Genomic DNA, 24,877 nt, shown 5'->3' with positions numbered 1-24,877 from the left:
CAATCTTTTCCCTGCTGTTTTGTCCTAAAGACAGTCTCCTTGGCAGGCAGTTTTATACTACATTGAAGAAATATCAATTAGAGAAATAGAAGAGGGACTGGCTCCTTCCTGTCTTCTGTACCTGTCCTGAACAGTAATTGAGGGAACTAAACAACCATGTTCTATTCCTATAAGGCATGTTTATCTACACTTGTAGGTCTAGAGAGACTTAGGAGTGATCCTGGGCACATCAACTGTATGCTGATGGAGTTTGTAGTTTTCATCCTGGCTTGTGTAACTACAGGCTAAGATGTTCTAAAGCCAAATACAACCTCTGCAGATGTGCATATGCCTGAGGAGGCTGTCTCCTTGGTTTTCTGAAGCATAGTTAAGGGAAGCAGAGGAAAACAGAACTCCCTTCTCTTCTGATCTCTGGGAACGCTGACATTCTGGCTTCAGCTCTTTATATGTTCTTGAATATCCTTTGGTGTTCTAGAATTGGACTGCAAATAAATACTATGCAGGAGATGTGTGGGAAACACCTGAACTCTTCCATTAGAGATCAGAGAGATGAGCTGTATTTGCATTCATTTGACTGTGTATATTTCTGGTCTTTTTTTGACCATGCAGTTCTGATGCCTCATATTTCATTGCTAATGTATTCAAGTTGTAGGGAAAGCACACCTCACAATTTTTCCCATCCTCCATCCTATGGTCTTAGATTTCAGTGGAACCCTTCACATTTTATATTCTAGATCCACTGTCCTAACTTTTTAAACATGCACATCTCTATTATTCCTGCACACTGTGTGTGTGTGTGTGTGTCATTGTGTACCTGTGTATCCTTTGTGTGTATGTGTTTGTGTTTGTGTCCTTAAATGGTCAGTTTGTATGCAATTTACAGAAACCTTGTCACTGAAAGAAGTCTATGTAAGAAATCTATAAAGTGTGGATGGGGCATAATCCAAATGTTCTGCCATAAAGTGGCCTTCTAGAAAGAGTAGCATAATCTTCAGTAAAAGAATATCCTTGACAAAGAAGTGCAGACTGACAGGAACTTGATGTAGATCTCTCCTGAGAGACACAGGCGAAATACAGCAAATGCACAGGCAAATGCCAGCAGCAAACCACTAAACTGAGAACGAGAATCCCGTTGAAGGAATGAGAGACAGGATTGGAAAGGCTTGAAGGAGCTTGAGACCCCATATGAACAACAATGCCAAGGAACCAGAGCTTCCAGGTACTAAGCCACTACCTAAAGACTATACGTGGACTGATCCTGGGCTCCCACCTCATAGGGAGCAATGAATAACCTTGTATGAGCACCAGTGGAAGGGCAAACCCTTGGTCCTACTAACACTGAAACCCCAGTGAACGTGATTGTTGGGGGGAGTGCGGTAATGGGGGGAGGATAGGGATGGAAACACCCATATACAAAGGGGTTTAGGGGTAAGAAAGCAGGGTTAGGGGAATGTTGGCCAGTAAACCGGGAAAGGGAATAACAATTGAAATGTAAATAAGAAATACTCAAGATAATAAAGAAAAAAAATCTGCTTTTAAACAAAATTTGGAGGAAATACCCCGACATGTCTACATTATAACTGTGTACTGTGTCATTGTTTTCTTGTTTTCTGTGGTCACACTTGTGGCCTTTGAAGCCAAGCTGCATCCCGTGGATCTGTAAATAAGCTAAGACAGACTTTCAACTCAGTCACATGAAGCATGTGAAAGGTGTGACAAGACAGTTGCAGTCATTGTGACACTGCCATCCCAATGGATACATGTAACTGTTGAAAAATCACAGAGTGGGATGCTCAAGTCTGAACTTTAACACCCAGCTAGGAAAAGTATAACCTATCAGTTCACTTCCTGAGTACCATCCACAAGCAAAGGGTAGGCTCAGATGAAGTACTGTTGAAGAAATTTGCTCTTCCTTGTGAGCAGCATCTGAGGGTATGTGGAAGACCACTCAGCATCCTGTGACATGGGAGACCAGAGTAATGAGAAGCAGACAGAGGGGACAATTCTGTGTTTTGTTTTTTTTTTTTTTCTGGACCAACATAACTACATTTTCCAGTCTATGGATTTGCTCATTGAAATCGTGTGTCTCACATTGGCAAAGGCCAAGCTGTATGAAGCCTCAATATCAAAACTGGATCCAAGGTCCTTTCTTAGTTACTGGGATTTACAGGCAGTCTATCATACCTTGTCTTCTAGATTCACAAATTCTTTTCTGGCTTCATGTACTTAAGGCATATTCTTTCATTCTCTCTATGTGTCTCTCTCTCTGCCTCTCTGTCATATTTTTTTCCTCTATCCTACAACAGTCTTTACTAATGTTAATGTATTTCTTTCCAGTTTATACCCTTCCTTATCTCATAAACCCCAGGGTAATCTGAACTTGGAGTCCTCTGGAGAACCACAATTAGAAATAGAGTTGACATCCAAATCTACTAGACAAGAACAACTGTGAAGATGCAGAATATTCAACAACCCCCAACAAGCATAGAGTCCAATACACATGTATAAAAAGAAAATTTTTAGATATTCAAGAAATGCATGTCATGCTGACCATAGGTTGGCTTCTCTTTGCTGAGACTGCCAGCATCATGACAAAGGTTACATGGGGCTTTAATAAACATGTATAGTTTAATAATACCTAGACTCTACCCTACTTTACCATTCCCTGTCTGTATGTTTCTAATAGATGCTTTCCAGAAATGTAGTAGTGACACCCTTTCAAGAGTATAGACGTTGTCACATGTGGCACCCAACAGAAGAATTTGACGTTTATTCTATGGGTGAAGCTCCTTATGATTGATCTACAACATACTTGTCCCCATGACTGATGCTTTGTTTTGGTGTGTGTGTGTGTGTGTGAGTGTGTGTGTGTGTCTGTGTCTGTGTCTGTCTGTCTGTCTGTCTTTGTCTCTGTCTGTCTCTTTCCTCCGCAGGATACCTCTCCATAGTACAGCATGACTTCTTAATTGCATTCCAAGGTTGACTCATCATGCTTCCTCTGTTTTTGAGGTCTCAAATTGCACCTATGTTAAGCAATGCACCTGTAGCCTGATCTGTGAACTGCTGCTCACATCATAAAGAACCCCATGACTAAACATGTTATTTTTGAGGCTCTGAACAATGTTTTTGCCTGAATTTACATAATTATTCCAATTTTTTTACTCCCTCAACTAAACTGTACTTCTCTGTGGATCTTTCCAAAGTCTTTGCTTATTTTTATTTATCTATGTACCAGCTCTACAAGGAAGGCATAATCCCAACTCTCCAGCATTAGTTAGGAGGAGCAATGGATGAGGAAATTGGATAAAATGATCATTTAGCTAAAGAAGATGTCCCCTTAGAGTGATTAACTGTTTAGAATCGTTGCATAAATGACAATCATACTGACCTAAGTTCTCAACTTCCTTTCTTCATTGTCATTTTCAGTGTGCATAGTAAGGTCGGGATGAACAATTTCTGAGCTTTGTTTGCAAGTTTAGGCTTCAATATCTGTACATGAAGGTAGGAAAAAATTCAATTAATCAGTCATATCTCCATTTTTAGAAGGTAGAGTGATGGAAAGTCTTCCCTTGTGTCTCAGCAAAGGTACTGGAAAGGCCAACTTGTCTTGTTGATTTGGAGAATATCTGGTTAATAGATAGTTATGTACTGTTGAAGGGGACACTCCTCTGGTACACTTTTGCATGCCTGGAATTCCATGGTATTCTTTGTGATGTCACTAGTGTTATGGAAACAGAAGCTGCCCTTGTGGTATTTTGTTAATGCTTATTGTTTTAGACACAGACATGTTTTCTAGGATTATCGAGTTATTTACAGGAAAAACAGAGTGCATGGAGAGATGAGAGAGAGAAAAAAATGATATTAGGACTTCTTTCTTGTTATAAATGTGCAAAATAAATAATCTGGTGTAAAGCAGAGAGAGTAAGCCCTGAGCCAGTACTGGGGAACTTCCTGGAGAAGCTGTGCTTGGGTCAGACCTTCTAGGAGCAGGACTTATGGTCTGAAGCATCTGGACTTTTAAAGAAGGGACCAAGCGTCAAGAATATCTGATGAATATTTGGCAGACAGCCAGAAATTGACAAGCATGCAGTTAGTTTATTATGATTTCCTTAATTTCACTCTGAATGAGAAAGATATCCAATAGGAGCCACACAGATAAATCTTCTACTCTCAGGGTAGAGTATAGGACTTCATCTACAGACGATTATTGTACATTCATTGACATGTTGTGACAAGGAGAGAGAGAGGGATACTCCCCTGGAAATGTATCAAGATTTCAGAGTCATTTTTCTTGAACATACATGATTAGGGCTTGGTTGTCCTAAGAACTATGGACTACAGAACTTACCTGCATATGTCTAGCAATCATCGTTGGAGGCAGGAGAGTAGCTAATAGGTCCAACTTGAAAAGAGCTTTCTTATTCTCTCAGTGCTTCAAAGTGTCTGTAGATTTCCCCTTTCCTCATGCTTTGTTGGGGGACTCAGAATGGTCTCTCCTGTGACTGGGCCATTAATATGCATGTTCCCTTGTGTTTATCTACAGGGTCTGCTGGGAAGGCATCATGCCAACCTTCCACCATCAATGAGCATGTTCAGCAGATTAAGAAGTAGGAGAAACTGACTATTGAGCTCAAGAAGAAAACCTGTGAGTTGGGTAAACTTCCAGGAATACTGACCCATGGCATCAGCAGAATTTGAACAAAAGATAGTTATTACACCCAGTCATTCCTTGATCGTCTTGACCCCTCTGTGTTAAACCCAGTATTCTCACATCAGAAGAAACTGCAACTCCAACGTCCTCATGCACAAACACACTTTTCTGATGTGCCTCTCAAAAGTAGAACTTGAAGGTAGGATAGGAGTGTAATGGAAGCTATTTCATTTCTCAGAAAAGCAGAAGCTGTGTTTGAATAACAGACGAGATATGGCAAGCAGTGTGTGAGCTCTCATCCTGGATTTTAATAGAGAGAGATGCATTTTCTGTCCTCAGAGGAACACAGAAAGTTGGTCAGCTACAGAAGCACAGTAACTTAAACTTAGATAAGTAAACTTTTGTTTTTTATTCATTTTAAAGATTTATTTTATTTGATTTTTATGATTATACTGTACCTGTCAGACTCACCAGACTCACCTGTCATTATGAATGGTTGGATGCCACGATGAGTACACTTGGTATTGAACTCATGACATTTGGAAAGACAGGCAGTGTTCTTAAATGCTGAATAAACTTCCTAGTCTAAACTACTACTACTACTACTTATTATTATTATTATTATTATTATTATTATTATTACTATTATTGTTAAGCAACCCTAGATAGATCAAAACTTACCCTCCTCCAATGCTCTTCCCCCTTCCCTGTTTGAAGAAGATCTTAGAATAAAGAAAGTCACCATAATATCTGCCCCTCGACCTCAGCATTAAAAAATGAAAAATTTTACTTTTTCTTAGGTATGGAGATTTTCTTGTTGACTGGGCCCATAGCTTCAGACCTGAAGTCAGGGATATTATGGACAATGGAGATCCATTTGAAAGAAGCTGCTTAACTTGGAGGAACAGGGAAACAGTGAGCAAGAGTAAGATGTTTGTCCACCACCTGATCCCTTGCTGAGAACAAAGTCTCCTCTTCACAGCCTGAAAACTGGGCAGGCTGGGTGAGTAGGCATAGCTAACAAGCCAATCCAATTGTGTAAATGTTTGTACATATACAGGGTATAAAGGGGGAGCATTTCATTGACTAATTTGAATACAAACCCTGTCCACTATGTTCTTATATCTTGCAAGGAAACTTTGGTGTATTTTGTCTATCCTGGGATCCAGAAAGTTCGCTTCTCACTCTCATTGTGATTTCTTCCCTCATATGACCCTTAAGAGTACTGAGGAAGTCAGAGAAAAACACAGACAACAATAATCTACATTGTAGAGATCAATTACTTCTCATAAGAAACACTTCCTCATAGCTGTGAATTCAGCAGAGGTGCAAGCTGCAACCAATGCTTGATATTGCATCTGATGTCTGGTATACAGGCTCATTGACTAACTATTCTATTGGAGAAAGGAAACATCAAAAGTTAGCATGAGAACAAAAAAAAGACTTAAAATTGAATCAGAACTCTGATACATAGCAGTAAGTGTTCCCAGTGAGGGTCACAAATAACATGAAGGGTATTACTTGAGCAAGAGTTACTCTGCTGGAGTCCTCATATTTCATATTTACTTGAAAATCTGTCACAGCAAACTATATTGATATCATACAATAGTCCAGAGAGACCATACCCAAAAGTATATAATTCCTACTGAAATAAAGTGTTGATAATACTGCACATCACACATTTGTATGTGAGTCTAAAATTAATGTTCTACATAGATGAAAGCATTCCCACAATCCTTATCTTAGTCACTTGATTTTTTTTTTTTCGTTTGGAAAATGGCTGAGTATTCTTCAGTTCCACACCTGAACTGAACTGACTCTTCCTCAGACTGTATACATAGTGTACATCTGAGTAGCAATTGACATTTTTAGCCAGGTTGGTCTCCCCATGGATCTTTTTGGGCATGAATAAGCATGCATAGACATATTTTACTAAAGGATTCATGTAGTAGCCTAAATATTACAGGATCCCATTGCTGTAAATAATTTTATTTTACACAGCAGAAGGAAAGTGTATCAAAGGCTGTGTATCAAACGTTGTAGATATTACACCATCCATAGATGATAATATATCAAGAAGAATCCCTTAGGATTACACACATTGATCTAGATACTCACAGACGATTCTAATCCAGGACAGGTAATCACTTGGCTTGGAAACTTACAATAATATAATGCTCCAGATCTATGTGGAGTGTTAATAGATAATGAGAAACCACCTAAAAAGCATATGCATAAGTAAAAGATGCTATTCAAAAATTATCCAGAGGGAGTTTGGCAACCTACATTCAGCACAAAGAGATTGATTCGTCACTTCACAGATTCTGATCAGATCAATTTAGTATTGAGAAAACTATATGAGAACTCACTTGCGTATCCCATGACTGTACAACTAGGTAGTCACAGCAAACATGACATTCAGGAAGCATAGCTTGAACTTGCCAACAATGGACAGAGTGCATTTAGCTGACGAAGTCTGACCATGAAACTCAAATTTCCGAAATACCACTTAGGTTTGAATTTACAGAACAATAAATACTTAATGAGTTTTGGGACAAAATTCTAATCTAAAGACTACAAAATTATTTATCAATAAGCTCTTAATCCCTATGGAGAGATTAATGGTAGATATAATGAATTTAATCTGTAGCCCAGAGGTATAAATAATTGGTGCAATGTGAGGTGATTTGGTATGTTTAAGAAACATGCAAAAAAAGGAGGTCATTCTATCTTTGAACAGATTTGCTTCTCAAACATTAAGCATGAGTTACTGTGGAATAACCTAGACACATACATGCACATATCCTACAGTTAATTGATTTGTTCTGTTCTGTGTGTGGTATGCCGGACTAATCCAAGGTAGGAAGTATATAATGCACAAGTATTTTAAACCCAATATCAATGAAAATAAATCAGAATTCCTCTTGTGAATGCCATCCTAGATGAGTTAATCCAGATCAAAAAGTAAAAAATGAGATACATATTCACTTTAATCTGAATGTTAATTCTCTAAACTGTGTATCTGTATGATCATTTTGTGTAAGAGTCTAGTGAAACAGACTGTATATATTTTGAGAAGTGCAAGTGTACTTATGTATTGCTGAAGGACACAGTCAGGAACAGGAATATCAACTGTGAAGAGACAGGGAAAAGAGCAACAATGAAGGGAATGTAGTACATACAGTTAAATTGAGAGACATTTGAGGCATTGAATGGAAAACTAATGGAGTAGAAAGACAATTTTTTAAAATTTTCTATCAAGTAACTAAATATTTGCTATAGTTACAAGGGCAGAAGATAAAATATTGAATGGGTTTATCTATGTGAAATTCGAATAATAAGTGAATCACAACAATTTTGGATTTCAACTTTCAGTAAACCTATGTTACATATACTGACTGTATATTCATTAAGGAGAGAGATGTGAACATCTCTGTTGGAAACATACATATCTTATATTATAAACATTGGAAGTGCAAAATAATCTATGTATTTGTTTACATTTCAAAGTCATTTCCCAAACTCTTCTTTCTTTCTTGAATACCCCAAGCCTTTCCGATGCTGTTTGTTTCTATGATGGTGCTCCTCCATCTACATGCCCACTTCACTTTAGCCATCTAACATCCCCCTTCTCTGGGCTATGACATTTCCACAAGACCGATTTCCTTCCTTTCCAGAGATTAAAGATTGGACAGTTGTCTTCTCCATATGCTTTGCTATCTATATAGCAGTAACCATGTACTGGCCAAGTATACTCTCGTTGGTAAATTTCCTGAGACTCTGAAGGATAAACTTAATTGATACTCTTGTGTTTCATATTTGTTTCCAATCCCCTTAAGATCCTTTAGGCATTAGACTAACTCATCTTATGTGGCTGTCAGTTTTCTGTCAAATGTTTAGCTGCATCAGCATCTGTCTCAGTCAGATGATGGCAGAGCCCCTCAGAGGACAAACATATTAGGGTCTTATCTGCAAGCACATCTTGACATCAGGAATAGTTTGAAGATTTAAGGTCTGTGGATGAAATGATTCTTATGGTGAGGTAGTCTCTGAAGGGGCTTTCTTCATTCTCTGCTCTTTTCTTTTACTTTTTTTTAGGCCTTGCATATTTATAGGTTAAAATTTTGAGCTGCATGGGTAGCACCATCCCTTCACTTGGGTCATGTGTAGCTACAAGAGGCAGTCTCTAGTTGTTCTATCTCTTTGCTGCTTAGTATTTAAACTACTATCATCCCAGTAGGTGTATAGGAGCCTTTTGCATTCCTGAAATCTGGGACATTCCTGGGGATACCCAAGTTCACCACCCACCATTGATGATTATTGTTATTTATTCCACTTTTCCTCTGGATTTCTCTCTTGTCTCTTTTCATTGTTGCTATCCCCCTCCCCACTTTGTCTATCCTTCTCTACCTCTACCTAGGTCCCTTCATCCCTCTGCCTTCTAAGTTTGTTGCAAGCATCCATAATTGGATTTCTTTCATGTTACCCTCCATGTGATAAAGGATTTGAATACTGGGTATTCTTAACTTTGTGGCTAACATCCAATTGTCCCTAAGTACATTCCATGATATGACCTTTTTGTACTCTGTTACTTCAGTATTTTCCAGTTTCTTCCCTTTGTGTACAGTGTTCTTGGTGTCCTCATTTTTAATACCTGAGTCGTGTTCCTTTGTTTTATTATAGCACACATTCTCTATTTATTCCTCAGTGGGGATGACATATTTCACGATTGGTTCCAGCATTTGACTAATATGAGTAAGACTGCTTTGAACATGTTCAAGCACATGTCCTTGTTATATGTGGATCAAGTGTGGGTATATGTGTTGAAGTGAGTGGTAAAGCTGGGTCTTCAGTAAAGCTATTTGCAATTTTCTCTGACCCTCCACCTTGATATCCAAAGTGGCTATAGAGCTACAAATCCCACCAGCAGTGGAGTAGTGTTCCACTTTGTCTACATCCTAGACCACTCTGCTACTGCATCAGTTTTTTATCTTAGTCATTCTGATTGGTGTAATGTAGAATCTCTGGTTCATTTTGATTTCCTTTTTTCTCATAACTCTGGATGTTGAACATTTCTTGATATGTTTCTCAGATATTGAGTTACATCAGTTAAGGATTCTTGGTTTAGCTCTCTAACCCATTTTAAAAGTTTGGATATTTGGTTGTCTGGGGCAGTAAAGAAGGGAGTGTCCATGTGGAGGAGACAATCACTAAAATGCGGGAGTGGGAGAGACTAGGGGTGATGAAGAGGAACCCAGGAAAGATAAAAACATTTGAAATACAAATGAGAAATACCCTATTTAATGAAAATGAAAAAAAAGAATAAACTTACACTTCTGAAATCTTACTGTTGAATAAATATAGCTTTTGAGATTTTAAACATTTATTTCCTATGTAAATTAAAATTGTATGTGCAAATTGAATACAATTGCTCAGTACTATATTATCTAGTTATGGAGCCTGAGAATTAAACTTATATGCTGTATAACTGTCTTTTAGAATATTTTTTGGAACTTATTTTAATTATTTCTGAACCTTTTCTGAGCCTGACACTTTTTTATTGACTATGTCCAATTGTTTTTAGAAAGATACATAAAAGATATTTAATCTTTTCATAAACATTGACACATATACTTCAGCACTGACTCAATATGAATTAGGGTGGATATTATAAGGTATTATTAACCTACTGTTTTCATATAAACAAATTCTGTACCTATTCTTTTATTGGATCTTTTTACTTGTTTTACTGTAGGAAATATCAAAATATGCATTTGCATCCCATTATCATTTACTTGAAAATATTAATTATATTGATTGTAATATGGCCCAGATGCAGTGGAAAATGGGTGAAATGTGAGGACTGCTGAGAAACATAGGGTCTGCTCTTTGTTAAGCTTGTCATATATCAAAATAAGAGAGGTAGAGTGACTGATACTGATACGTAAAAATGAAGTAATTACAAATGGTGTATGTATTGTGAAAATGATAAGCAGTCTTCATATTTAAGATTTTTAATATTTAAATGGAAATTATTTTAGATTCCTTTATATGGATGTCCTTCTGAGGAGATTATTGGGTCTTAGTAACCAATACCCACAAGTATGACACCCTGATCTGCAAATTGTTTTAAATTAATAATAACTGGAGTAGCAAAATGCTTGAAGAAAATTCGTCCAGTATACTCCTGTCTGTTTAAAGATTGGATATGCAAAAGATGAAAAGAGTTATCTTTGGTTCCTTTATTGAATTTTCTTAATTGAAATGAATGTTTTCAAAAAGAAATATTAAAGAATATAGCCATTTTTGTCACAGGTTATTGTTAGTGTTCTCACTCTGTGTAATTTCACTATAGAGTCATGCAATACTTTTAGTATATCTGTGATATTCATCACATGAAATCAGCATGTTTAAACTGATAACATCCATAATGTAACCTGTACCAAATTTCCACTTTATTTCCTTTTCTGCTCTATTACACGTCGATGTCATTTTTTTTTAGCATTTACCATGGATTTATAAATAAACATGCTTATGTAGTCCACTCAGAATCACTTGTAAATATTCTTCAACTAATAATATTCAATATGCAAGTTCAGGTCTTTCACACTTTTTGTTTAAAATTGCATGAAGCACTTCTCTGCATGAGGTCTTCTCCAAGCTCTGCTTCCTCTTCCAGAAGTATTCTTCCTATGATTCCTGTCACATAGCCAGCTTTCTGTTTTAAATCTGAGTAGAACTACAACTTTGTAACAACTTTGTTTTTCTTGTCTAAAGATTCAATGGAACAAACTGTTGGTGGAAAATTTATTGGGGGGAAATAGATCATTTTATTATCTCATTTAAAGAGCAATTATAAAATGGTTGATGTTGAAAATAGTACTGAAAACACGGAAGCGGTAGTGATCTCATTTGTGACAGAGAAATAATAATTACCTGTATGAGAGCAATGTTAGTAAAGATAAAAAATGATGGATCATGATTAAATTTCATGATAGCACATGAGGATCTCTTAGAGACTTAAATATAGTGATAAGATTTGAGGTAGAATGCAGAGCAGGGTGGAAAGTAGCTGAAGATTTGCAAATAGAGACAAAGTATGATGTTATGCCTTTAAGTAACAAAGACGAGATGATGGGAGAATTTGACAGATTAATGTAAAGGAATCTAAGTATTTCATCTCTGTTAATTACCTGAGTGGAAGTGTTAAATAGACATTTTATTTTAAAATTACGGCTGATAAATGTTCCTTTAGGTATTAAGATATGAACATAATTCACATTTAAAATTGTGCTTCATATAAGAAGATATTTCACATTTAATAATTATTTCATGATTGATGATTCTGAGTATGTGATATTAATCTACTTATTATCTGTGATCTTTCGTGTATGTAAATATGTATGTATGTATTTATGTATCTTTCTATCATTCTGATCTATCACATACAGCAGTCCATTTGTTATATTTTCTAACTCACATAGGTCCTTTAGCATCCTGAAGTACATCACATGATGGAAAAGTTAATTAGATATGTCTCATGCTAAAACCCATATACAGTCACATTACCAAACTAAATCTTTGTGTTTTATGAAATAGATGAGGAAATTTGATAGTATAAAAATTAATTAGCTACCTTGAATCTCTTTTCTGAACTGTAACTTTACAATGAATCAAAATTTATGAAACAGCTTTTAAAAATCTCGAGTACTAATGTATAGCTGTGAAAAGTTTCATAAAGTTAGAAAGTAGAGTGCATTTTATGTTACATAAATATATATATAAACACATATACACATACAAACAAATATATATATATAAATGTGTCCACCTACACGTATATACATATATACATATAAACATATATACATATGCCCTTACATACACATACACAATTATATATATATATATATATATACATATATATATATATATATGTGTGTGTGTGTGTGTGTGTGTGTGTGTGTGTGTGTCCCTATGTACACATACACATATACAAATGTATACACATATACATATATACATACATACATTCTTTACTAACAAAAACTTTGCTTTTGAAAGAAATTGCCTAGGCATAATGTATATGGTTTAGTCAAATAAGAGAAAAATGATGTTATTGTCAAATGACTCTGTTTGAGTATTCATTTCTTCTTTTTTAACATGATGATGGTTCTACAAATCTGACTTTTGGTAATTGGAGATTATATGTACTACTCTAACTCATTCAAACTCTTACTCCAAAAATAAGTGATTACTTATTATGTTTCCAGTACATGTCTAGAAAATAGATTTATAAAAAAAATGAAGTTTCTGCTTTCCTTCAAGGGCTTCACCATCTAGGGAGGATATAGTCAAATATCATTATTTATTAATCCTATAATCTACTCTAAGTATTTCCTTCAAATTATATCATTTTGCTCCTCTAAAACTCGATTTAGGTATAAGTACACTTCATTTTTCAAATTCAAGAAAGAAAAGTGTGAAAAAGTCCCTTTGAGAATCAGGAGTACTGGAGTTAAAATTCAGGTTCACATAATATATTGCTTAAAATCATTTTTAAAAATGTATTATATGGGGTTGGCGATTTAGCTCAGTAGTAGAGCACTTGCCTAGCAAGCGGAAGGCCCTTGGTTCGGTCCCCAGCTCCGACAAAAAGAAAATAGAAAAAAAATGTATTATACTTGCTGTCTTGAGTCACCAAGTTCAATAATTTTCTTAATAAAACATAAAACAAAATAAAATCCAAGGGAAATATATTATTAAGATACAATTCCAAATTGTTTTTCCACAAACTTATTACCTTTCATATCTTTACATTTAACATAGAACTAGAAAAAAAAAATAAAAACTCTACCACCGATTCCCAACAACCATGGGACAGTTGTTTGTAACGGATGGAATTTTATAGATGACAATTGAAATAAAACTGTGGGTTTGTGACCCTGCTGGTAGATGCATGAAAAAACATGTATATTTAGGTTGAGTTTCTACAATATAAACCAGATTAATCCCTACAACTAGATGGCATGTGCATTTGGCCAAACAGGATAGGAAAATTTGCAAATGAGCTCCATATCTTAAACACATTATTTTATAAACTTGCTTGAAATCATGCTTTTGATAATTATCATCTTGACCAAAATCACCGACAGGCTAGCCCATTCAAAAACAAATTGTTATCACCTTTTGCCAATTAATTCTATTTTTTATACAAGAGTAAGAATATGTAACTGCTATTGAGATGGTTGTTAAGGGTTTCCAGTACCATTACAGCTCATAGGTTGTAACTGTTTTTAAATTTTTATATTGGAAACATGGTCAAAGCAGGTACACTGTTTTGAATTTTCTCAACTGATCACATATTGGATTACCCGTTTCAAAATTAGCAGCAATAACTGTAAAGGATTTGGATAGTGTCAATCACTCTGAAGAGAAAATAATGTACAGGATTACTCAGCTACAGTAATGTATTTGTAGCAGCAGCAAACATTTCAAACATATGCTATTTTTTCCAAGGGAAAGTTGGCTACACAGACTATGGCAAACAAATGAAGCAGCAGCAACAATGTTTGTGGATCTTGAGTCTCTGCTGATTTCAATTCCCTGAGAGAATCACAGCATAGAACTTCTCTCTGTCCAGGCTACGTACAGAAGCCTGGCTGTTCTACTAGGTTCTGCCACTGCTGCTCTTTCCTGTTTGTTATGACAACTCTGCAAAATTGAACTACTAGTGTATTCATGAAATGTTTGCTAATGGAACAAGCTGCCTCTGCTAAACTGTGTAATGTAATTCTGCTATCCAGACAACACAGATGGGAGTTGCTCCAATGAACCTATTTAAACAGGGCCACCACCACTAAACCCAATGCTTCCATCCTTCTTTTTTTTACCTTGGGTGGGAGGAGGGCTACAAAGGATGTTAAAGCTTTTAAGAGGCATCAGCAAATATTGATATGGAAAAAACAAAGTTTTAGTTTGAAGAGATATCAGCTGTGGGCTCTCCTTGGGGTGTAATATCACTCAAGCATTTGGTGTATGCTGCATGGAAGGACCCTGAGAATGCCAAGTTAACTGCAAAAAGACAGGTATTTTCTGGTCCTGCATATATCAGAGAATATAAAGTTTTTTTCAACACTGGTAATAAGCAGGAGGTTTAGAGCCTGGGGGGAGAGAGAATGAAGATGTTTACTATGCATGGCATCTCAGCTCCATAAATTAAAAGAGATCTGGATAAGAGAGGGAGTGAGAGACACACACCAGAGATGCTGGGCACTATAAAAAATGGTATATTAAGAGCATTTTATTTTATTTCTTGTAGGACAGTTAAAAAAGAACCCAAAAGCTATTCTTTTTACTCTTATTTAGCATTAGATAAATATCTCCTTTATAAGACAAGATAGACTTTTTTCTAAAGTACTTTGGTAACTTGAGACATTAAAAAATGAATTTTGCTTTCTTTTTCCAGAAGCCAATAGCAATGTACATGAAGAAAGTACATCAGTAGTGAGAAAGAAAATTGCTGCACTTCTTCAATAATCATTTCCTTAGGTAAGTGAAATTTTATCCAGGTGTTTCTGAAATAATCTAACTATTGTCATTTCCATCAGTATATGTAGAAGGAACCATGATATAAACAAATGGAATTCACTGCTAGAGAAAATCTCATTTAAGTAAAACCATATCTGTAAACTCAAGGAACTTTTCCAAGCAATTCCAATTGACATTCTTACACAAATTATTTTTATAATAAATGTAGTAAACAAAATACACCCATACATACAGTAATATCTTTGGAGTTAAGTTCACATCTTATTAATTAAACTATTATTACTTTGAAAGTAATAAAAGAGAATATGGATTGTGTTTGGTAGCAGGCCACAATCCAAAGCATCAATCCCTTTATGGTAATCTAATAGATATGAATTTCATTTCTTCCAAGAATGTTTAAACAAGATTCATTCCTTTTAGTATTCCTAGTCTCTTGATTTCTCTTTGGATATCACAGATCCCATAATGGTTTGGTTAAAAATGTTCACTACGGCATGATCATAAACTTAGTCTTAGAAATTCTCTGTTAGTTGCTATCTCTGAATAAGGAAGTTTGAATCAGATAAACTAACTTGACTCCACAGAGATGTCATACTTCTCTAACTAGCATTTGCACAATTTTGCCCATAATACTGTGTCTTAGCCAGAGTTTCCATTACTTTTATGAAATACCATGACCAAGGAGGAAAAAAAGCAAGTTGGGGAAGAAAGTGTTTATTATAGTTTATATTTTCTCTTTTAAAATTTTACTTAATAAAATTTTAGAGTTCAGATTTCCTTCCTCTCAAAGCCCATATTCTGTTCTACATCCCATACCTTCTCCCCACATTCCCAACTGAATGAAGCTGTCTCCCACTCCACCCTCAGTCTACCAGACCTCTCCACTACCTGGGAACTCAAGTGTCTTGAGGGTTAAGTGCATCTTCTCTTGTTGTGTCCAGAACCAGCACTCCAATCTTAGAGGCCTCATATTAGCTGGTGCATGATGCCGCATTGATGGCTCAGTGTCTGAAAAATCACTGAGGTCCAGGTTAGTTAACACTGCTGGTCCTCCGACTGCGTTGCTCCCCTACTCAGCTTCCTCAGCTTTTCCCCAATTCAACCACAGGGCTTAGCAGCTTCTGTTCATTGGCTGAGTGTAAATGTCTGCATCTGACTCTTTCAGCTGCTTGTTTTTTCTTTGCTAATGCAGTCATGTCAGGTCCGTTTTGTGAACATGACAAAGCATGAGTAATTGTGTCAGGCCTTGGGGGCCTCTACTTAATCTGGTTCCCAGATATCGCGGGACACTGGAATTCCTTTTACTCAGGCTCCTCTCTGGTTTTGTCCCTTAAATTCTTTCAGACAGCAACAAATATGGGTCAGAGTTTTGATTTGTGGATGGCAACCTTATCCCTCACTTGATGCTCTCTCTTCGTCATGGAGTTAGCCTCTACAAGTTCCCTCTACCTACTCCTGGACATTTCACTGAGTCCTGATAGTCTCTTACATCTCAGGTCTCTGGAATATTCTAGAGCCACCCCCACCTCCAAACTTTTAGTTCATGAGGTTGACTCTTTTCATTCATTCTGCTGGCACTCAAGACTTCAGTCAAATTCCGTACCAACACTTGAACATGTTCCCCTCTCCCTTACTGACTCCTTTCTCACACAGGCCCCTCACTCTTCCCTCCTGAGGTTCATTTCTTCTCCCTTTCAAGTGGGATTGAGATTCCTCTTTGGCTGTTCAGTTGGTTAAAATTTTATTTTTCCTTTTATAAAAATGGAATATTTTGTTTAATTTCAAATATTATTCACTTTTCTAGTTTTCCAGTCATAAGACTCCTATCCTTTCCCCAACCAGTTCTTCTATAAAGGTGTTCCCCTCACCAACCACTCACTTTCCCAGCACCCGTGACATTCCCCTACACTGGGGGTTCCAGCTATGGTAGGCCTAAGAGCCTCTCCTTCCATTGATATCCAACAAAGCCATCCTCTACTACATATACATTTGAAGCCATAGTTCTGTCCATGTACAGTCTTTGAATATTGGTTTAGTACCAGAAAGCTATGGGTCGTTGGCATTGTTGTCATGGGCTTGAAAGCCCATTCAGTCCTGGTAATCCTTTCTCCAAATTTACAAACAAGAGGTTTGTTTGCATTCCACTGGTGTGCCAATAACCTTCACATCTGTAATTGGCATGGTCTACCTGGGTCTCTCAGGAAAGATCTATATCCATTTCCTGGCAGCATGCACTTCTTAGCGTCATCAATCTTATGTAGTTTTGTGGCAGATCTATCTATCCATCCATCTATCTATCTATCTATCTATCTATCTATCTATCTATCTATCTATCTATTTATCTATCTATCTATCATCTATCTATCTATCTACCTCTATATCTGTCTCTTCTTATCTATATCTATATCTTTATGTATATCCTTATCTATATTTATATTTATATATCTTTATCTATATCTATATCCATATCTATATCTATATATATCTATATATCTAAATTCATATATATAACTATCTAAATATATATAAATATATGTATGTACATATATATATATATGTATATATGTATATATTTGGTGGCTCCTACAGCTATGTGGTTTGGTGGAATTTTAGGATGGATTCTGTAGAACTAGGTCAAAAATGTAGAAATGCCAATCAAATTCCTTCCTGTTATTATGGACCTATTGAAGTTGAGGTTTCTCTGGACATCAAGCCATTCCTCTTTCTGTCCATCCTTCTGAGTCTTGTGTTTCACCTGAGAAAGAATAGTGGTAAAACCTCCTAAACCCTTTTGTCTGGCCCTGGGAACACAGGAAGGTACATGTTTTAGAACTGATATCTAATAGGAGTAGAGATCTGCCTTCTATAGTACATGATGGCCTGTGCTTTACTGATGTCTCATAGTTTTTGGATAAAATAAGGATTTGGGAGTATTATTTGAAGTAGGAACACAATATTGACAGTTATATTCACTCTATAACTGGTCACGCTTTGTTGCTAATTTATTGCAAAAAATGAAATTGCAAAACGGAATTATTGAGTACACATTCAGGAATATATATATATATATATATATATATATGGTGTCTTCTACAACTATGTGTGTATATATATATATATATATATATATATGTGTGTGTGTGTATGTATATATATATAAATTCTCCTATAAAGGAAAGTACAATACGAAAATAAAATACAATGCTCAATCAATTAAAGGTCTGTAGGGAAAATAATGACCTTTGGGAAACAGAGAAATCCTAGGAAATTGAGTGTATGTCACAGGAATGGACCTGGAAATAGAATTCTTTTCCAGAATAAACTCCTCCACCCCATGTTCCTAGATCATTTCTACCCATGCCATGTGCCTGACTAACTTTCTCCATTCAAAGCATGAAAACACTAATGTAGGAAAAAGAAGTCTGTAGCTTTAAAGAGATAGAGTACATAAAACATTCCCCTGTGTCATAGGAGACACTTCTGGAAAAGGCACTCTCAAAACTGGTCACTGTTAGGAAAGCTGTTTAGCAGGTAGGCCATGGCAGTTCTCAGTGACATCATCATTAATCCCTCCCTCCAAAATCTCTTGTAACCAGGAGATCCCTATCTTCTCCTGTGATGTCACAAGTGTTGTTGTGTCTGCAACTGCCTCTCAGATATTCCTTCAGTACCTCTAGGGTTTACTAATTGGCCTCTAATTCAGAGTAAACAGCCTTTTGGGAGGGAGAACAAAGAGGATGAAAAGATCTGATATGGGAAGAAAAAAGGAAGCTGGCCTTCTGTCTTGGTATAAAAAAAAGAAAAGAAATAAGTGGTCCTTGGAACAGCTCAGTGAGTACTTGGTAGGGATTTAGTGGGATTGAGAAAGAGACTGCCTTGATCTGAGCCTCCCACCTGTGGGAATCAGGAGTTGGGAGCCTCTCAGAAGCATCTGGACTTGCCTGTTTTTATTGTTCCTGGAAGTCAGAGAGTTTATATCATTAATTTCTTTATTCAATAGGCCAAGTGTTGTGAAGGGCACAGTTGTTTTCCTGACAGCTCATGGCCTTTACTCTTTTTGACAAGAAGAAAAAAGTCCTAAGGAAAAAGGTAGAGACAGATATAGTGTCTCTAGCTCAGAATAAACACCTCCATGTTTGCATATCTATAGTGCAGTCTGAGAAGCAGCATTGCTATTAGGTGACACATCATCATCTCAGTCTTCCCACTAATATTTCCACTGACCACCACTTTACTTTTCTGAGTCAATAGGTATGATTAGCTGTCAGTTTTTTCTTCTTTTATTTCTTTCATTTTTTTTATGTTTTAGCAATTTTATTGCTTTTTTAACTTGATATTTCTATATTTACATTTAATGTTATTTCATTTCCCATTTTCCTACCCAAAAGGTTCCTACCCGTATCCTTCCCCTTTCTTCTCTAACCCCCCCCAACTGTGCCTTCACATTCCCTTGAACTTGGAGACAAACCTAGAGAGGACCAATAGCTTCAGCTTCCATTCATGATGAACAAGGTCATCCTCTGCCACATGCAGTTTGATCCATAGTTCTGTCTGTGTACATTCACTGAATATTGGTCTAGTATCAGAAAGCTCTGGTTCATTGACATTGTTGTTCTTACGGGATTTTAAGCTCCTTCACCTCTTGTAATCCTTTCTCAAAATCTGCCAGCAAGAAGTCTGTTTCAGTTCACTGGTTTGCTCTAGCATTAACTTCTGTAGTTGACATGATCTACCTGTGTCTCTCAGGAAATATCTGTGTCCAGTTGCTGGCAGATTGCACTTTTTAGCGACATCAATCTTATCTAGTTTTGGAGGATATATACATATACATATATCCTCTTTTAGGTGGCTCCAAGAACTATGTGGTTGGGTGGAGGCAACATGGATTCTGAGCAACTAGGTCAAGAATATAGAGTTCAGAAACGACAGTGCCAAATAAACTCCCTCCTGTTCTTATGAACCAATTGAAGTTGAGGTTTCACTTGCTCTCAAGCCATTCTTCTTTCTGCCCATCCTCCAGTATCTTATGTTTGGCCTTCAGAGAAATAATGGTAAAATGTATGACCCTCAAGTCTAGCAATGGGAACACAAAAAGGTAGATCATGTAGTACCGATATTAAAAAGTACTAGAAACTGAATTCCATAGTTGTTTTGTCCTTTGCTTTTTTGAAAATTAAATTGGACACAGAAGTTTTGAGTACACATACAGGAATATTAATAAAGTATCTTATAATTGAATGTACAATGAGAAAGTGAAATACAATATTCATTCAGTTAAGGTCTGTAGGCAAAATTCTGGCCTTTGGGAAATAGAGAAATCCTGGGATATGAACTGTGTATCACAGGAATGAACCTGGGAAACAAAAATTATCTAGAAGGATCTCCTCCACTCTATATTCCTAATTCGTTTCAAGCCATGCTAAGCCCCTGACTAACTTTGTCCATTCAGAATATATAACCTCTAATGAAGCAAAGAGAAATCTCTAGCTTTAAAGAGATGGAGTATGTAAAGGTTTCCACTGTTAGACAGGAGAAACTCCTGGAAATTGCACTCCAAATCTGTTCAATGTAAGGAAAGCTGTTTAGCAGGTAGGCCATGGCAGTTCTCAGTGACATCATCATTAGGACTCCCAGAAAAATCTCTTGTATCCTGGAGAGACCTCGCTTCTTCTGTGATGTCACCATTGTACTGACTGCAACTGCCTATCAGATATTGCTTCAGTACCTTTGGGTCTTCAAATTGGCATCTAATGCATTGTAAATAGCCATTTGGGAGGGCAAACATAGAGGATGAAGTGATCAGACATGGGGTGTAGAAGGTGACCTTCTGTCTAGGTATAAAAATAAGAAACACGTGGTCAATGGGAAAGATCCTTGAGTCTTGGGTAGGTGTTGAGTAGGTTCACTGAAGAGATAGCCTTGATCTGAGCTTTCCACATATGGGAATCAGGAGCTGGGAGCCCCTCAGAAGCATCTGGACTTCCCTGCTTGTTATTTTTCTTGGTAGTCAGTTAGTGTATATAATTCATTTCTTTATCCCCAAAGCCAGGTTTTGGGAAGGGCACTCTAGTTTTTCCTGAGAGCTCATAGCTTTTATCCTTTTGTCAAAAAGGAAAAGGTCCTAACAGAAAAGGTAAGGCAAGTATTTTGTCTTCTGCACAGAGTAAATTCCTCCATGCATTGTATTCTAATAATGCAGTTTGTGTCTGGCACTGATAGCTGGAAGGGAGAAGTGCTTCTAGATGAGACTTCATCATATAAGTCTTTCAACTAGTAATACTCTGACTACCATTCCCTGACAGTGACCCCTTAAAATTCTGAGTCAATAGGTGTGAATAGCTGGAAGATTTCTTTTCTTTCATGTCTTTCATTTTTTTTAAATTTTTAACTAATTTTATTGCTTTTTTAATTGGATATATCTAAATTTTCATTTAAAATATTTCCATTCCCAGTTTTCTGACTGAAAGATCCCTTACCGGTCCTCCTACACTTCTCTTATAACCACCCTTACTGCCCCTGGATATTCCCTTGAACTGGGAGTCAAAGCTAGGCAGAACCACGGGTTCTCCTTCCATTATCACCCAACAAGGCCATCCTCTGCAACATATGCAGTAAGAGCCATAGGATTGTTCATGTTCATTGTTTGAATATTGGTCTACTACCAGAAAGTTCTGTTTCATTGGCATTGTTGTTCTTATGGGTTTGAAAGCACCTTCAACTCTTCTAATCCTTTCTCAAAATCTACCAACAAGAAGTTCGTTTTCAGTTCACTGGTTTGCCACTAGGGTTCATTTTGTGGTTCTCCCTGCAGTTTTCTGTGTTTGATGCTAATTCAACTGCCACAAAGTCAGGTGCATAGTCCTGTACTCAGAACTCAGGTTACTTCACAAGAACTACCGCCCCATTGAATGTGTAAAGTATAAGTGAGTGGCAGGAACAGGACAGAAGGAGGGTTAATTTGTGAGGAGAAGGAAGAATGGTCAGTAGAGATGTTTGAAGGAAGAGGAGGACACTAGAGGGAAAAAGAGGATTGTAAGATGACAGAGTGAGAAGCCATGGCAGGTGAATTTAAGATTCTGCTCTGTGTATTTACAAGTCATTTTTAATATTCATAAGGGATGGGTAGTACCCTACGTGGTGTGTTTAAGTGGGCAATTATATCTAATCAACTAAATCAAAGATTATTGTGCTGTGTGTTTTTTATGTGAGGGTTTGAGTATGGGAGAGTGTGTGACGGCATGAAACACTGTGTAGCTGAGGAGTGGGAAGGTGTTTATGCCAAGATATCTAGCAGAGAATTTCAGACACTTCGGTGCCAGAGTTAGCAGGATAAAACAAATATTTACTTTTTATTTTTATAGTTTTACAAGAATACAGTCACTTCCGTATATAATATGCTCTAGCTGTGTTTCTGAGGAAAAATCTATATTTGTTTCCTGGCAGAAAGCACTTCTTAGATTCATCAATCTTATCAGGTTTTGGTGATATATATGTAGGTGGCTCCTTCTTCTGCTTGGGTAGGGGGAATTTTCATATGGATTCTGTGTAACTAAGTCAAGAATGTAGAATCCACAAAGGACAATGCCAAATAGATTCCCTCCTGTTCTTATGAACCTATTGAATTTGAGGTTTCACTGGACCTCAAGCCATTCCTCTCACAGTCCTTCCTCTTCTATCTTATTATTCCTCAAGAAAAAATCATGGTAAAACATCCACAACCCTCTAGTCTGGCCATGGGAAAACAGTGAGGTAGATAATACAGAACAGATATCAAATGGGACTAGAGAACCTAATTCTATAGTCCATGTTGGCCTTCGCTTTACTGATATCTGGTAATTTTGGGATAAAATAAGGACTTGGGAGTTTATCATTTCAAGTAGCTACACAATATTTACACTGTTATACTCATTCTATAACTGGACCACCTTTCTTGCCAAAATCTTTGCAGAAAATGGAATTGGAAAACAATTTTTGAGTACACATTCAGCAATATTTATTAAGTCCCATATCGATAAATGTACATTAAGAAAGTGAAATACAATATTCATTCAATTGAAGGTCTGTAGGGAAAATACTGGCCTTTGGGAAATAGAGAAAACCTACAAAATTGTACTGTATTTCCAAGATTGTACCTTGGAATAAAGTTAATATCCAGAAGAATCTCCTCCACTCCATGTTACAAAATCTTTTCTACCCATTCCAAGCCCTTGACTAACTTTTTCCATTCAGAGCATGTATCCACTAATAAAGCAAAGAGAAGTGTCTAGCTTTAGAGAGATGGAGTACATAAAGATTTCCACTGAATCTCAGGAGACATAACAGGAAAGGGCACCCTCAAATCTGATCAATGTAAGGAAAGCTGTTTAGCAGGTAGGCCATGGCAGTTCTCAGTTACATCACCATTAGGCCCTGCCTGAAAAATCTCTTGTAACCTGGAGAGCTTTATCTTCTTCTTTGATGTCTCTAGTGTTGTCAAGTCTGCATCTGCCTCTCAGGTATTCCTTCAGTACCTCTAGGGTTTAGTAATTGGCATCTAATTCAAAGTAAACAGCCATCTGGGAGTTAGAACAAAGAGGATGAAGAGATCAGAAATGGGGAGAAGAAAGCTGCCCTTCTGTCTTGTTCAAAAAAAAAAAAGGAAGAAATATGTGTGCTTGGGAAAGCCCAGTGTTGCCACGGTAGGTTTTGAGTGGTATTGCTTAACAGATAGCATCGATCTGAGCCTCCCACATATGGGAATCAGGAACTGGGGTCCTCTCAGAAGCATCTGGACTTCTCTGTTCTTATGGTTCCTGGAATTCAGAGAGTTTATATCATTCATTTCTTTATTGGAAAAGCCAAGTGATGGGAAGGGCACTGTTGTTTTCCTGAGAGCAAATGACCTTTATTCTTTTTCACAAGAAGAAAAAGGACCTAAGGAAGAAAGGAAGGAAAAGTATTGTGTCTCTTGCTCAGAGTAAACTCCTCCATGCTCCTGTTTCTTATATTTTGCCTTAAGAAAGAATCATGATAACACATCTACAGCCTTCAAGTCTGGCCATGGGAACACAGTAAGGTAGATCGTGTAGTACCGATATCAAATATGACTGGAGAACAGAAATGTATAGTCCATGTGGACATTTGCTTTATTGTTGTCTGGTACTCTTTGGATAAAATAAGGATTTGGGACTTTATCATTTGAAATAGGTACACAGTATTTGCACTGTTATACTCACTCTATAGCTGGGCCCACGTCATTGCCAAAATCATTGCAGAAAATGGCATAGTAAAACAGGATTTTTGAGTACACATTCAGGAATATTTATAAAGTCCCCTATCAAGGAATGTACAAATGATAAGTGAAATACAATATTCAATCACCTAAAGGTCTGTAGGGAATATACTGGGCTATACAAGGCAGAGAAAACTAGAAAATTGAACAGTATATCACAGGAATGGACCTGGAATTAAGTCCTCCTCTCCAAGTTCCCAGATCATTTCTACCAATACCAGGACCCTGACTAACTTTCTCCATTCAGAGCATGTAACCACTATGGAAGAAAAGAGAAGTCTCTAGCTTTATAGAGATGGAGTAATAAAGTTTTCCCCTGTGTCACAGGAGACATACCTGGAAACGGCACTCTCGAAACTGCTCAATGTAAAGAAAGCTGTTTAGAGGTAGGCCATGGAAATTCT

General features: G+C 36.9%; 1 long non-coding RNA gene across 1 annotated transcript in view; it reads left to right on the top strand.

The window, feature by feature from the left end:
• The window catches only part of LOC134484354 (uncharacterized), an 853,788-nt gene extending 848,764 nt beyond the window's left edge, over positions 1-5,024 (top strand). Inside the window, exons 4-5 of the long non-coding RNA XR_010061767.1 lie at positions 4,544-4,645; positions 4,890-5,024. This is a non-coding gene — a long non-coding RNA (uncharacterized LOC134484354). The remainder of the gene's footprint in view (positions 1-4,543; positions 4,646-4,889) is intronic.
• Positions 5,025-24,877: the final 19,853 nt, after the last annotated feature.

This window comes from Rattus norvegicus, chromosome Y, assembly GCF_036323735.1.
Source record: "Rattus norvegicus strain BN/NHsdMcwi chromosome Y, GRCr8, whole genome shotgun sequence".
In the NCBI taxonomy this organism is placed as follows: Eukaryota; Metazoa; Chordata; class Mammalia; order Rodentia; family Muridae; genus Rattus; species Rattus norvegicus.
The sequence above is the reverse complement of the archived record's forward strand: the minus strand, read 5'-3'. Positions and strand labels throughout refer to the sequence as shown.